General features: G+C 40.7%; 1 protein-coding gene across 1 annotated transcript in view; it reads right to left on the bottom strand.

The window, feature by feature from the left end:
• GRID2 (glutamate ionotropic receptor delta type subunit 2) overlaps positions 1-15645 on the bottom strand; it is a 266673-nt gene that overhangs the window by 157129 nt on the left and 93899 nt on the right. The gene's annotated exons all lie outside the window — the stretch shown is intronic.

Genomic DNA, 15645 nt, shown 5'->3' with positions numbered 1-15645 from the left:
ACTGTTATTTTTAGTATTTTCTGCGCTTTGGAAAAGCTGTACTGTATAGTATAAATAGGAAAATAGGAAGTTGTCTTTTATCTGGTCAGACCATCTAGCTTAGTGTTGTCTGCAATGACTTGCTGCAGCTCTGTAAAGTTCAAGCATATTGCCCACAATAAACTGGAGATGCCAAGGATTGAACTGGAACTCTCTGTATGCAATGTATGTGCTCTACTACTTAAGATATTACCCTTCCCAAATACATAGCATAACCATTGTTATATAACACCAGTACAGTGGTACCACAGGTTAAGAACTTAATTCGTTCTGGAGGTCCATTCTTAACCTGAAACTGTTCTTAACCTGAGGTACCACTTTAGCTAATGGGGCCCCCAGCTGCCGCCGCCGCACAATTTCTGTTCTCACCCTGAAGCAAAGTTCTTAACCCGAGGTACTATTTCTGGGTTAGCGGAGTCTGTAACCTGAAGTGTTTGTAACCCGAGGTACCACCATATTGAAAACACAAGTAATTTATCCCATTCCTTAATCATTTTGAGGCTAGAAGCTTCAGAAGAGCTGCAGTAGAACATACCAAAGATCCAGCCAGTCCATGATATCGTTTCTCACCTGCAAGAGGATCGTAAAAGCAAGAGCCTTTCCCTATTGATTGTTGCTTCTAGCAACTAGTGTTGAATAGCATACTACTGCCTCTGAACTTAGAAGCTGCATTTAGCCATCATGGTTTATTGCTAATGGAGGACGAGGACCTATTTTGGAAGAGCACATGCTTTGCATGCAGAAGGTCCCAAGTTCAATTCCTGACATCCCTAGTTGGGGCTGAGCAGGACTCCCATCTGAAACTCTGGAGAACAGCTACCAGTCAGTGCAGACAGTACTGAGCTAGATGAATCAATGGGTTGTCTCAGGATAAGACTGCTTCCTATGTTAAACCACAAATTTGTTTGAAACTATCTAAACCAACAACCATCATCACTTCTTGTGGCAGTGAGTTCCACATGCATGGTGTGAAGAAGTACTTTCAGTCATGAATTTACAGTCAATCAGTTTAAGTGGGTGACCCTGAATTCAAGTGTAAAGGGAGAGGAATTTTTTTTAAAAGTTCCTAGAGGTTTTCTTATTTTTTATTGTCCTTATTGAATATTTATAGACTCCCTGCCTGAAACACTGGAAATCTGCTGCAAGTCAGGGTAGAAGGACCAAGTATCTGATTCAGTATAAGGCAGCTTCCTATATTAACAAAAATGTAATTAGTACAATAAAAATACAGGTACTGGAATTAAAAAAGCAAGATATAAAACTTTTCCAATATGCAGTAACTGCAGCAAAAATATCAATTGCACAAAAATCGAAACAAGAAGAATTACTGACCAAAGAAGAATGGACAGTGAAATTGATGGAGTATGCTGACCCATTGAATTGGACAAGATGACGGGAAGAATCCAAGTACAGCAGGACCAGAAGTTCATCAAAGATTGGACTGCTGAGATCCAGCACTGAGGGCCTTCTGGTGGTTCCCTCATTGCGAGAAGTGAAGTTATAGGGAACCAAACAGAGGGCCTTCTTGGTAGTGGCACCCGCCCTGTGGAACGCCCTTGCAGAAGATGTCAAGGCAATAAACAACTATTTTGCATTTAAAAGACAACTGTTTAGGGAAGTTTTAAATGTTTGATGCTGTACTGTTTTTAATATTCGGTTGGAAGCCGCCCAGAGTGGCTGAGGAAACCCAGCCAGATGGGCGGGGTATAAATAATATTTTATTATTATTATTATTATTATTATTATTATTATTATTATTATTACTACATTTACAGACTAGTTGAATGACAGTTGCACTCAATGTACTATGTTGGTAGGATTGCAAGAAGCTTTGTAAGATATAAAAGAGAAAAGTCATTGTAATTTAGATTTTAGTGATAAGTTTTTGTACGGTAATAATTTAAATCAATGATTGAAGGGTGAAGTATGGATGTTAGAAATAAATGTTAGAAAATCATTAGAATGGGTTGATGGAAGTCAAGGCCTTAAAAAGCCAAATGGACAAAGTGTGGAAAATAATGAGTTGAATATGATTATTGTATGTTAAAAATTAATAAAATATTATACGGCAAAAAATAAATAAAAAGTACAATAAAAAGTGGAGGGAGAGAAGGCAGCACATTGTATATCTCCTGAACTTAGCTTCTGCAACTAGGTGCTGTTGTTTTTCAACCCTCACAGGTTATTTTGAATTTCTCCTGCTTGCCAGTGTCTAGACTGTCATTCAGCCCATTAGTCATTAGAGGCTGTTTGCTTTCCAATATGCTACTTACTGGGGCAAATCATTTCTTCCAAGGAATTTACATCAGGGAAAATGAAAACATCAATAAAGTAAACACAAATCCTCTGATACAGTGTCAGCAAAAGGTTCTTACTCCTGCATTATGTTTCCATTATGTTTCTAATTTTGTTCCGGGGCATATGTTTGTGTGGTGTGCTTTTCCAACTTGCATTCAAGGACTGAGAAATGTATGTATATAAAATATTTATGGCCCAATAGGAGTACCTATACACAACAGAGATTTAAGGCTACTGTTCAGCCCTGTAAGATCAATGGCACCATAAAGCGTTTTTTTCATGGCTTTGCTTTTAATATACCTTAGGAATGTGATTTGAATAAACGCAAGTATTGAAATGTGCTGGTTTTTTGTTTTGTTTTTTGAGGCTGCATAAGTATTTTATCACCCTGTCTCCATGCATGATCTTGGGGAGGGGGGTTAGTCTAACTAACAGAGGTCTATGCAAGATTCCAGAAAACTCGGGTGATAAGATCTGCAGACAGTGCTATCCTGGTAGTTCTGCGTCACCCGCAGAAGAAGTGAAGGGAATAGTGGCTTGGGGGATGATTTTCTCTGTGGCAGATCCTAAATTGTGGAACTACCGTACCTCCCCACAGCTGCATTTCACATCTTCATTGCACAGTTTCTGCCCTGTGCTGAAAACACACCTCTTCCCTGTGGCCTTTGACAGTTAAGGTATTTTATTTTGTGGGGCCCACCCCTTTCGCTAAATGTTTAGTGCACATTGTTAAAATATAAATATTAGAAACTGGGGAGCCCGAGTATCCTTGGGACTTGTGGGGGGGGCAGATGAGAAACTCTTTTTCTTGGGGTCATTCCCCAACAAAAATCCTGTCAGTGAGAGAGGGGTGAGTGGGTAAATAATGGGAGCTTGATTAGGAAGAACATAAGTAATTTTAATTGTATGGGGAGGTTCTATCACCACAAGTTAGGCCTCATATTACCATGCAGCCACCACCACTTTGAAATCCAGACAGGAGGTTAGAGTAGTTCAGAGGGTAGGGCTGAGAAGCTACAATTGGCTGTCTTTCTGCAGAAGTGTAGTATTGGGAAGGGTTGTAGCTCCAAGATAAGAGCATCTGCTTTCCCTGGTTCAATGCTCTGCATCCCCAGGTAGGGCTGGGATAAACTCCTTCCTGAAATCCTGGATTGCTGCTGCCAGTCAGTGTAGGTAATATTGAACTAGATGGACCAATGATCTAACTCAGTATAACAAAGCTCCTTACCCTGGTGCTCCCCAGCAAGCTTGCAAGCAGTCATTTCTATCTGAATCCTGAATCCATGCCTGAATTCACCTTTCCATTTCTGCTTTGATATTCCAACTTTATCAGGATGGGGCTCAGGAGAGTGGACATGAAATTATCCTGTGTTTTTATCACCAAAAAGATAGCATGTAAAGGATGCATGATGAGGTTCATGCCTCATGCAAGATCACATCTAGTTTAGCCTTCAGTTTTCTTCCCTCCAAAGCGAGGGTCTATATTCCTGGCCAACTAAATTTCCTGGATGGGCACTTTGGCCAGGATGTGAGGGTACTGAACTGCAGACAAAACGACAACTTCTCCAAATGGCCTGCTAGATTGGCATTTGGTGGGGCATTCCACTTAAGGGCTGCCATTTTCTGACCCCCTAATCCAGCTTTTATAAAGCACAGAAATGTATGAGCATTTGCCTTGTGAAATCACAGAAGCTGGGGAGTTGCAGAGATGCCTTTTATCTTGAGCATCTCAAAGAAAGAGAAGGCAATGACAGCAAGAGTTAACTATCAGTGATATATATGTGGAAGTATGAAAATACAAGGCAGCAGAAGGAATGGATTGTGGTGGAGGACAAAGGTGGAAAACATGCTAAAAAGAATTTGAAAAGGGGCCATAGAGATTATATATATATATATATATATATATATATATATATATATATATATAATCAAAAGCGGAGTTAGCAGATGAAAGAGCACAGATGAAGAAGCAAGATTTACTGGGGTGACTCTTGAAAGTGGATTAATCACAGCAAGCCTGGGGAAAATATTGTTAAGAGGATGAGGAGATTTTCCATCACTTGGCAGCCTTCAGTTCAAGGCTGGAGCCCTTCTAAAAGACATAGTTCAGTCAGCATACAGGTTAATGTATTTAATATAATGATACCTGGAGAAAATCTATTGCCCCATGGTGAAAGAAAGATGTGTTCAAATCCAATGGTTCCTTTTAGCTTTAAAATTTTCTTTTTTCTTTTTTTTGGACTGCAACTCCCAATGCCTCAGCCAGAAAAGGAATGAAAACATTTAAGTTGTCATGAACTGTGGTTCAGGATGAACTAGATTTAGCTACTAGTCTTGCATGAAAAAGCATTTTCTATCATTCAAAAGCTTAAGTCATGATGAGGCAAGCACCTTCTGGATCAAATCAACATACGGGGGAGGGGGGAAAGTAGATGAGTGTGCTAACTCCACCCCCAGCATCACTGTCCACATTGCTCTCCACAAGTTGCAAGTCTGCAGAGGAAGCCTGCCATTCACTTATAGGCTCCCTTCAAGATATAGGACCCTGATGGCGCAGATTTAGAGCATGCTCCATCCAAACCTTCTCATCCCAAATGTTGATCTATCTTAGAAAGGTAAACACTTGAACAAATGGAGGGCTTAATTCCCACCCTATCCAGTAAATGGTGTCATGTCAACCATTTTGGATTCCTACCTCCTTTGGTTCTCCATTCTTCAGAAAGAAAACTGAAGAATGCAGCCATAACCTCTGCAGTGAAGCAGGGGTAGAGGCATGTTTGACGAAGGTGCCCTATGCTGGGCTCCCTCCTACTGGGGACGTACCTGATGGAAGCAGTAGGAGACAGCCATTTTAATTTCCCATAATTCCCTGGAGAAACACAGGGATACTATGGGAAAATCAAAATGGCTTACCAAGGTCCTGGGATTTCTGGGGGTGTTGGATATATAGCCATGAGTTCTGGAGGACCTGGTTGGATCAGGACAAGGGGTTTAAGGAGCTCAGAAGGTGCCAGCTGACACTTCTGGTGGGTCACAGTGAGCTATACCAAAGCCCCAAGAAACATCAAAGAGAGATGTTGAGGGTGAGGAGTCTGATCCCATGGAGGGAACCAGAGCGATGTCACCCCAATGCCCCATGCCAGTCTCACCCATGGTTTCAACTCCAAGCTCTGGCATCACTGTTAGTATTTTTCATTCTCCATTGCTGTTGGATCTTGTGGTCCACACTGTTTACATTCCATACTTCTGGAAGTGTGAGAACGGAAGCTTAGACACTGAACTTCCACACTATGTGCTTTTGTTTTGGGGCTTTTTGTTCTGTCTCCCGGACAGACAGGATGTTTGTGTGAGCTGCTCCTCACACTGTTGTCATTTTCTTTATTATGATTTGCTTTGCTTTGATGTAAAGCAATAAAAAAGTGATGCTACATACTTCCACAGCCAAGCTTTTGTTTACTGTGCCGTTTGTGTGCTCATATGAGCAGATATGAGTCTCTGAGACACAGGACTGCTGCCAAATGCTTCATGGGAGTCCTGTTACTGGAGGGAGAGGCTCCAATAATCACCTCCTGCACCACTGGATCCTTTGCCTCTGCCAGCTCTTGCCAACAAGCCTCCGCCCATCAAGGAGACACCCATTACCCAGCCTGGCTCCAAGCCGGTGATGTCACCTCCTCAATCACCCAGGACACAGAGACACCAGCGCTGATGTGAACATACCACTCACACCCAGCCCACCATGAGAAGTTCCCACTTACTTGCTCAGCCAATGATGCATCCCACTTACCCCACTGAAATCATACCCACCCCACACCTTTATAATGGGAGCCCAAGGGCCTGCCAATTGTTGGATCAACATCTTAGCTTTCTGCACCAGTGACCTTTGCCTTCCTTATGTATTGCACTAATTAGAACATTTCAGTTTGTAGCAGAAAATGAAATTTGAGTCCAGGTAATTCATCCAGCATCAGCCAGGACAGCTATCACTCCTTGAGAGAAGTCTTAAACATTAATTTATATGATATATCTGGTGACATGATTAAGTCTGTTTGTTGTACGCTAGAGTATTGCTGCACAAATGAAGTCTACATATCACCAACCACAGACAGAAAAGTATTAGTGCATATTTGACTCCCAGGTCATGTGAAATGTCCCCATCTCATACTGTACTGTCATTCTATTCCCAAAACTCAGTTTTCCAGCTAGATTAAAATCAACTGACTTAAAGTACTGTGATAGAAATGAAATGCTGGCTCCTTACACTTAATTTGACTTCATTCCAATATCACTCACCAAATTGTCACACATGCTCTGACAATGACAGTTGAGTGTCTTACTTTCCACTGGGAAGATGGGTAAGTGTGTTCTTCATTCACTCTTTATCTGAAGAAGAGATGCCATGAAAATCCAGCTAACATCAGTGCCCACATAAATGAGTCAATATACATTCCACTACCAACTCTCAGGCTCTCGATTATTGTAAATTTAGCAATCCTCCTATTATTTGCAGATGGTATCTGTTCTGTCTCCAATAATAAACATTTCCAGTTCTGTGCCACATTCCCCTCTGGAACAAATGCAGATATGACAACAGTCAAACGGTACACTCCATCAGTCAGTTCAGTAGGCATCACACCAAACCATGGCCCTATATTAAACGATATCTTCCCACAATCCAACTCACTTGCATGGAGGAGACTGAGAGAGCACATGTGCAACTCATTCATCTAGATTATTATTTCTGCATATCAATGATGGGTCACCACACTGTGCTGAAATGTTCAAATAACATGGTTTTTTTGGGGGGGGGGTCAAATACATAGAGACCATAACTGAACAGTAAGACCCCATTCTGAGCTATCAGAGGTGGGACTGGCACACTGGGTGGGTCAGGAAAGTAGGTGCCAATCAATCACTTCCATATGATTGGGCCAAATCAGGGCAAGGTAATGCACAATCCAGCTGAGTGTATGCCATGGGAAAACATTCCTCTTCAACCAAGCCTTTGGCTGATTATCACCTTGTACCCTTTTAAATGTGTTTGTGAGAGGTAGTGGGGGTATGGGAGACTCACTGGTGTGTTCTTGGTTTTGTTTATATTATGCATTTTGTGTTTTTTATCTTGTATTTTTATGTTGTGAAGCACTCTGAGATCTACAGATGAAGTGTGGCAAACAAATTGTAATAATAATAATAATAATAATAATAATAATAATAATTAATAATAATAATAAATCTGAATTTATACGAGACAGACTCATAATTTCATATATACAGATGTCATCTAAAAGTATGCATTTCTGTATTAACAAAAGTAAAACTCTTTTGCTGATAGAAGACATATATGAAGACATGTTAATAAAATCTGTTGTATCCAATTTCAGCAATGAGGTTACTGTGATCAAAGACCAGCCAATGTGGCACCTGCTAAGTGCCATATGTCTCCAAAAATAGTGACAATATTTCCCTTGTTTAATCACCAACACTTTGATTCTGTTGAAAGAGTCAAGAGTACCACTTTCCCCTTTCTTCATGAGTGTTTACTGCTTGTTCCTAAAAGCTTTTTTTATATATAACTCACTTCCATTTGTACAGTAGGAGAATTGACTACCAATCAATTACAGCACTAAAGCACTTTAACAGGGCTTAATGAAGTGCCCTCAATCAGCAAGGAGCGTAATAATCTCAAAGCCACTTTAGTTCATTCAACAACGTAATCCCCGATCCAAAAGTCTTTACACAAAGAACAATGACAGAACATGACTTTTAAGGATTGGCAAGCAAGGCCAAGCAAGAGTGGCAATAATAGGTCCATGGTTCTCAGACCCTGAAGTGTATGTCCTTAAGTAGGTACAAGGACATTCTTGTAGTATTCCCAGAAATTGCCATGAACCCTAAGATTATCTCTGTTGCTTGACCTTGGACATTTCTTGGTACGTTTTGGAGTTTCAATGTCTGTGAATCTCTGGTGCTGTGGTGAACTTTGCTGTATTCATTTTATCTTCTGCTGCTGATTTTATACTATAGTAGGATTTTGAGACACATTGGATTTTGGATTTTTATTGCCTTGTTTTGGTATTCAGTTATTGCTGTTCACTTTAAAACACAATTAAAACTCTTAAATTTTTTAAAAAAACCTGTTACTGAGAAGCAGTGACATGGGGGGAAGGGAGGAAGAGACACACAGTCATATGGTTTTTATCATCCACTCCCAAAGACTTGAGCAAAAAGATGTATTTTGTCATTAACTTGTCAAATACTCAGTAGTTCTTACACAGAGCACTGAACCATGTCTTACGGAGACGCCCCCCCCCCAGAAGCATGATAGTAGCCAATTTTTGCACCCTTGAGCTCTTTCCCTTCCTACATCTCATGTGGGAAATCTAGATTAAAATCCCCACTGAACCTCATGGCTTCCAAGTCCATTCACACCATTATTGCAATAATTCATATGATAAGCAATAATGCACTCTATTCCAAAGAGTGCTTAAGAAATGATGTGTTTTACGTAATGATGCACAACAGTATAAGAAGTTAGTTCTCTACATTCTGTCACACCCTGACATGACCATGGAGCAGAACCTAGGGTGGGGCTAGGCAAATGAAAGGGTACGGCTATCCACATTAAATCAGGCTTGACTCTTCATGTCACCAAGGGCAAAAAGCATGATTAGTCCCTGCCTCAGTGATGCATTCATTCTTTTGCTTTTCCCATATGGATGCCACCCCACACCATTCTACAGGAAAAGGTAAATTGTTGTATTTGAGGATATTATTGAAGTTAGGGCAAAACCCTCCCACAGTTTCCCACTGAAAGTGATTAGTGTTTTCCTAGCAAATCACACATACACACACAGTAATGGGAGACTACAGCTTGGACACATCCATGCAGCATCTAGTTTACAAGAGTAGGAATGCTGAAAGAAACATGAATGCATAGCTGCCAAGTTATCCCCCTTTTTAAGGGATTTTCCATTATGCTGAATAGGCTTCCTCACGAGAAAAGGGAAAACTTGGCAGCTATGCATGAATGGTTTCTCCCCCTCCTCTCCTGGTACATTTATTTTATCTCCCTTTCCCCTTGTTTTATTTTCTGCAGCACCGCTAGCATACAAAAGGGTTACTCCTGAGGGTCACCCGCTTTGTTGCCGTTGTTCCTTTGTTTGTGGGTCTTGTTAGTCTTGTTATTTAGAGGCATAATAGTTTGTATTTCAGTAGTACGGAACAGGGTGGGTGGGGGGAGCACACCACTCCAAAAAGTAAATGTCAAAAAATACATACCAACCAAATGTCAAATGCCAACCAAACAGATGTCAAAACACCATGGCATTCTCCATTCAAGCATTTGTTACTGCATAAACTCTCACCATTATATATCGAAAAGGCGAGTCAGAATCCCCCTGCAGCTCATGTTGAAACATGCAAAAGCCATTTGGCATGGGCTGAGCCATGAACTGGCAATGATGAGCTCCTTGCATTCCAAGTACCTGCCATAGGCAGCCTATTGTGTAGGAACCATCTGCTACCTGTGGGAAGCCTGGTTAGAATGATAGTAGAGGATGATGTGTTTCACAGCTCCTGCACGACACACTGAGTGCCTTGGGAACAATAGGATGTGAACATGATCATGCCTTCATTTGGCACTAGTTTGCAATCTCAGCATTTGTTTGAGAAGTCTCACGATTTTGTTTTCCACATCAAAATCCCCCCGAAAGCCAATACATGGCCTTTTCCCCATACACCTACCCCAAGTGGATGTGGGAATTGGCTCTCAAGAAAAATGGTTGATATTTGATAACAAAAACAATAAGACAAATGGAACGGTTCTGTACTCTACCCCTAAACTAATGCTTTTTTATGCTTATCCTTAGGGAGAACTATATCTCATGTGTGGCACTAGAAGGTCTGATTCTGTCTTCAGCCACTTATGTGGAATGTGGGTACAGGACATGCACAATGAGATGAGAGTTAATGACTCTGCCTGTTACAGGAAGACAACGCAATGTGGAAATACATGCCACTCTGCATCATTGATTAGTGGGGGGAAAAGAATGTCAGAGAGTATGGGATATGATATGGTCATTTTGCTGACTTTTGTCATGACAGCTGCAGAAAATGATACACACCAGTCCTGTAAGAGCCACAATGTGGGATTAAACTCAGATGTCCCTCAAACATGGCACAAACGCCACTGTGACTGACCGCATCTTAGGTAAGGACTCTGCCTTGGGAAAGATACTATTTTTCAGCACAAACTCCACATTATATAAAGTAAAAATGATAGTGATCTAATCCACTGGTTGATGAACAAGACTATAGAACAGATTTCACACAAAAATGTAAATAAATACATAAAAAGTCTTTTTAAAAAGTGATAGATATATTCTCAGAAGTATAGGTACAAAATCATAAGTGTGGTTTCTAACATATAAAAGCACATATTCTTAATTTATATATACCTATATTTCTTGTAAAATGTCTGTCTGGGTTTAGTGTGCAGCTATATGAATTTAGTGTGGTTGCTGACCTTGAGCCAGACATCTTGGAGAGTGAAGTCAAATGGGCCTTAGAAAGCATTGCTAATAACAAGGCCAGTGGAAGTGATGATATTCCAGCTGAACTATTTAAAATTTTAAAAGATGATGCTGTTAAGGTGCTACACCCAATATGCCAGCAAGTTTGGAAAACTCAGCAATGGCCAGAGGATTGGAGAAGATCAGTCTACATCCCAATTCCAAAGAAGGGCAGTGCCAAAGAATGCTCCAACTACCGCACAATTGCGCTCATTTCACACGCTAGCAAGGTTATGCTTAAAATTCTACCAGGCAGGCTTAGGCAGTATGTGGACCAAGAACTCCCAGAAGTGCAAGCTGGATTTCGAAGGGGCAGAGGAACCAGAGACCAAATAGCAAACATGCGCTGGATTATGGAGAAAGCTAGAGAGTTCCAGAAAAACGTCTACTTCTGCTTCATTGACTATGCAAAAGCCTTTGACTGTGTCGACCACAGCAAACTATGGCAAGTTCTTAAAGAAATGGGAGTGCCTGATCACCTCATCTGTCTCCTGAGAAATCTCTATGTGGGACAAGAAGCTACAGTTAGAACTGGATATGGAACAACTGATTGGTTCAGAATTGGGAAAGGAGTACGACAAGGTTGTATATTGTCTCCCTGCTTATTTAACTTATATGCAGAATTCATCATACGAATGGCTGGACTAGATGAATCCCAAACCGGAATTAAGATTGCCGGAAGAAATATCAACAACCTCAGATATGCAGATGACACAACCTTGATGGCAGAAAGTGAGGAGGAATTAAAGAACCTTTTAATGAGGGTGAAAGAGGAGAGCGCAAAATATGGTCTGAAGCTCAACATCAAAAAAACCAAGATCATGGCCACTGGTCCCATCACCTCCTGGCAAATAGAAGGGGAGGAAATGGAGGCAGTGAGAGATTTTACTTTCTTGGGCTCCTTGATGACTGCAGATGGTGACAGCAGTCACGAAATTAAAAGACGCCTGCTTCTTGGGAGAAAAGCAATGACAAACCTAGACAGCATCTTAAAAAGCAGAGACATCACCTTGCCTACAAAGGTCCGTATAGTTAAAGCTATGGTTTTCCCAGTAGTGATGTATGGAAGTGAGAGCTGGACCATAAAGAAGGCTGATCGCCGAAAAATTGATGCTTTTGAATTATGGTGCTGGAGGAGACTCTTGAGAGTCCCATGGACTGCAAGAAGATCAAACCTATCCATTCTTAAGGAAATCAGCCCTGAGTGCTCACTGGAAGGTCAGATCGTGAAGCTGAGGCTCCAATACTTTGGCCACCTCATGAGAAGAGAAGAATCCTTGGAAAAGACCTTGATGTTGGGAAAGATGGAGGGCACTAGGAGAAGGGGACGACAGAGGATGAGATGGTTGGACAGTGTTCTCGAAGCTACGAACATGAGTTTGACCAAACTGCGGGAGGCAGTGGAAGACAGGAGTGCCTGGCGTGCTCTGGTCCATGGGGTCACGAAGAGTCGGACACGACTAAACGACTAAACAACAACAACAACATATGAATTTGTGTACTGGTGTATTTTATTATTATGTCCAAAAATCTTTCCTTATCCCCATGATACTATATATCAGTCTTTAAGCAATGGAGTATACACTGCTTCTAAAATATGAAAACCGACAATTGTGATTAAGAACCTCAAAGCATTGACTAAACAATGTTGTCCAATATGAATTTGAGCTTTGAAACATAAGGCACATTTTTTCCAGGCATGTGGAGGCCAATTTGCAGGTGCTTGCTCATCACTCATTGACTTCCGTTTCAAGTAATAAATTAAATAAATTAATAAACTAGTATCAAGTGACAGTAATAAACATGTGATGACAATTACATCCAAAGGAATGTTGTAAAATGTGGTATTATGGGAAAAGGATATTGTTATGAGTATTTCAGAAAGTCCCAGCTTTCTATTTGTGAGTGGGTTCTTTCATCCTTTCCTCTAAAGGGAAAAAAACAACATCCTTTCCTCTAATGGAAGAACTTGCTCTCTTCAAGAACCTGTTGCAGTGTTATTTGACCTCTTCAACTCCCACATAAGACTGAAATAATTGGTAGAGGCGGATGTTGGAGAGGTTACAGCAGTGGTGAGATTCCAGCTATGATATGACTGTTAAATAATTCACAACATTGGATATATTATATCTGATATCTTAGAAAACATAGAAGTTTATCTGGGACCATTAATATCTAATGATGCTAAAGAATTCATAGTTTAAGGAAGTTTTTAATGTTTGAAGTTTTATTCTGTTTTTAGTCCTCTGTTGGGAGCTGCCCAGAGTGGCTGGGGAAACCCAGCCAGATGGGCAGTGTATAACTAATAAAAATTATTATTATTATTATTATTATTATTATTATTATTATTATTATTCCAAATGATAATTGTGTATTGATGCGGTTTCATTAAAAATGAGAAGTCTCATAACTTCTGCATTGTTTCTAAATGGCTGCATAAATCATAGGAAATTGTGAGTTTGTTGAAACTCAAACAACTTTAATTTAAATTGATCTTCAACTATAATTTATTATTTGCATGCCAATTTCTAGGAAGGTCCTAATTTATCATATCATATCATAAACTCATAAAGGGAACAAATGCTATTAGCCTTATACCCACACTCTTGAAAGATAACACATACACCCCCACCCCTATTTGCAAGGGCTGCTTTGGAAGTTCTGCAGAAACTTCATGTATGAAGTATGCAGGGATTCATACTTCCTCTTCCCATGCTTCTATGTCCTTATACAGTGGTGCCTCACTAGACGAAGTTAATTCCTTCTGTGAGTCAATTTGTTTTGCGAAAAAATTGTCTTGCGAATTTCATAGGAATGCATTGAATTATTATTATTTTTTGCCCATAGGAACACATTAATTGAATTTCAATGCATTCCTATGGGAAACCGTGATTCGCTAGACGAATTTTTCACAAAACGAATTCGTCTTGCGAGGCAACCTCCGATCGCAAAACCCATTCGTCTAGCGAAAAATTCGTCTAGCCGTGCATTCGTCTAGCGAGGCACCACTGTATTAGGAAAGTGCACAGCTCTCAAACTGGAATGCTGGAGCATAGGAAGATCACACCACTGAGTTCAGTAATGACTACACTGACTGGCAGCAGCTTTCTGGGATTTCACGAGGGTTTCTCTCAGCCCAGCGGTGGAGCTTCATGCTCCGCCACCGGGGGCGGAGAGCAGGCGCGCTGCCCCCAGTGACGTGGCGCGCGTTCTGGAGGCGGGGCGCGCCGTGTGCAGTGACATAGCGGCACGTTTTGGGGCGGGGCGGGCAGCGGCGATGGCGCCCCTGGGATCGTGTCACTCGGAGCGTGCCACCCCCACCGCCCCTATCTTCTTACGCCCCTGTCCCAGCCCTACCTGCAAAGCAGTTATTTTACCACTGAACTATGACATGCAAATAAACCCAAAATGTAAGGAAAAGAAAGCATGAATCACTTATGCCACTTCTTTCACTGCTTCTAGATAACATGCCAAAGAGTCCTCTTATTTTCAATTGGTGACATTTAAAATACAACAAACAACTATAGCAACCTGACTTTTCCAGATTTGTTTGTTAAGAGAAGGCAGTGCACAGAGACCTCTGAGCCAGAGCTTTATCTACATTTTGTTTTCATTTTTAAAAAGGGCTAAAAACAAAAATATGCCACAAAATGTGATGTGACCAAAATTAATTTTAAAAGTCAGCAGTTGGACCTGCAGAGAAGCAACAAGAAGTAGTATTTCAAGGCTGTGGGTCGACATTTCTCTTTCAGCACTTTCCCCTTCGTTTTTTTCTATTTTCCCCCTGCCATGGCATGAAAATAGATTAATGATGTACAGCAGAGTTCTATTGACTTTGCCATCACCCCAGGCCACATTCCCATTTCTATGTATTCCAAAAATAAAACATGTAGTGTGACCACACTTGAATGAGAAACGATACTGTTGCACATCATGCAAAGAAATCCCACTGCTTTTAATAATAATTTTTCAGCTTGGCTATTACGTATTAGCTTTGGCTTGCTGGATAGGGATGGCTCCAAGAAAGAACATGTAATCAGTCTTTCTTTGACCTAGGAGATAATGTGTGTCTAGACATTCTGCACTACCTCAGATCACTCTGGAAAAATAGCTGCTAAAGATGAAAACACTAATATCATCTCAACAGGAGTTTCCCCTCTATAATCTTTCATACCATCTTAACTAACCTTAAGGTACATTCTGTTTGTCCTTTGTAGTGTAATAGAAAAACTTGGGAAAAATGTAAAGCTAACTTGTTCCTTTCAGGATTGAAGCAATGTGTGTGTTTGGGCAGGGGTAAACCTAAATTTCGGGCTCCTGTGAAATCATTCCTCTAACTTCCATTCTATTAGAGTCATTTCTAGAAATGCTATCATTTATTCATAAGAAAATGGGAGGCTATCATACTAGAATACATAATTTTGAGAGGATTTTCTGTGACTGTCAACTTCTAAAAATATAAGCATCTCATCACTAGCAAACCACCAAGATATTGCTGCATGTATTTCAATGCTGGACAGACTGGACTGAAAATGCTGTTATAGAACAGCAACCTTCCACAGGGGAAGCTGACCTAGGAATGTGTGGAGATGCCCACATTTTGGAAAGCCTACTGACACCCTTTTTGATCCCCTTGAAATCCCTTGGATGTTTTGCTTAAGTGGGCACCTTTGAATTCACCACAACATTTTACTTTCAGTGAAGCTAAGTGCCTAACATCAAATCAGACCCTTTT

Source organism: Zootoca vivipara, chromosome 9 (assembly GCF_963506605.1).
Source record: "Zootoca vivipara chromosome 9, rZooViv1.1, whole genome shotgun sequence".
Lineage (NCBI taxonomy): Eukaryota > Metazoa > Chordata > Lepidosauria > Squamata > Lacertidae > Zootoca > Zootoca vivipara.
The sequence above is the reverse complement of the archived record's forward strand: the minus strand, read 5'-3'. Positions and strand labels throughout refer to the sequence as shown.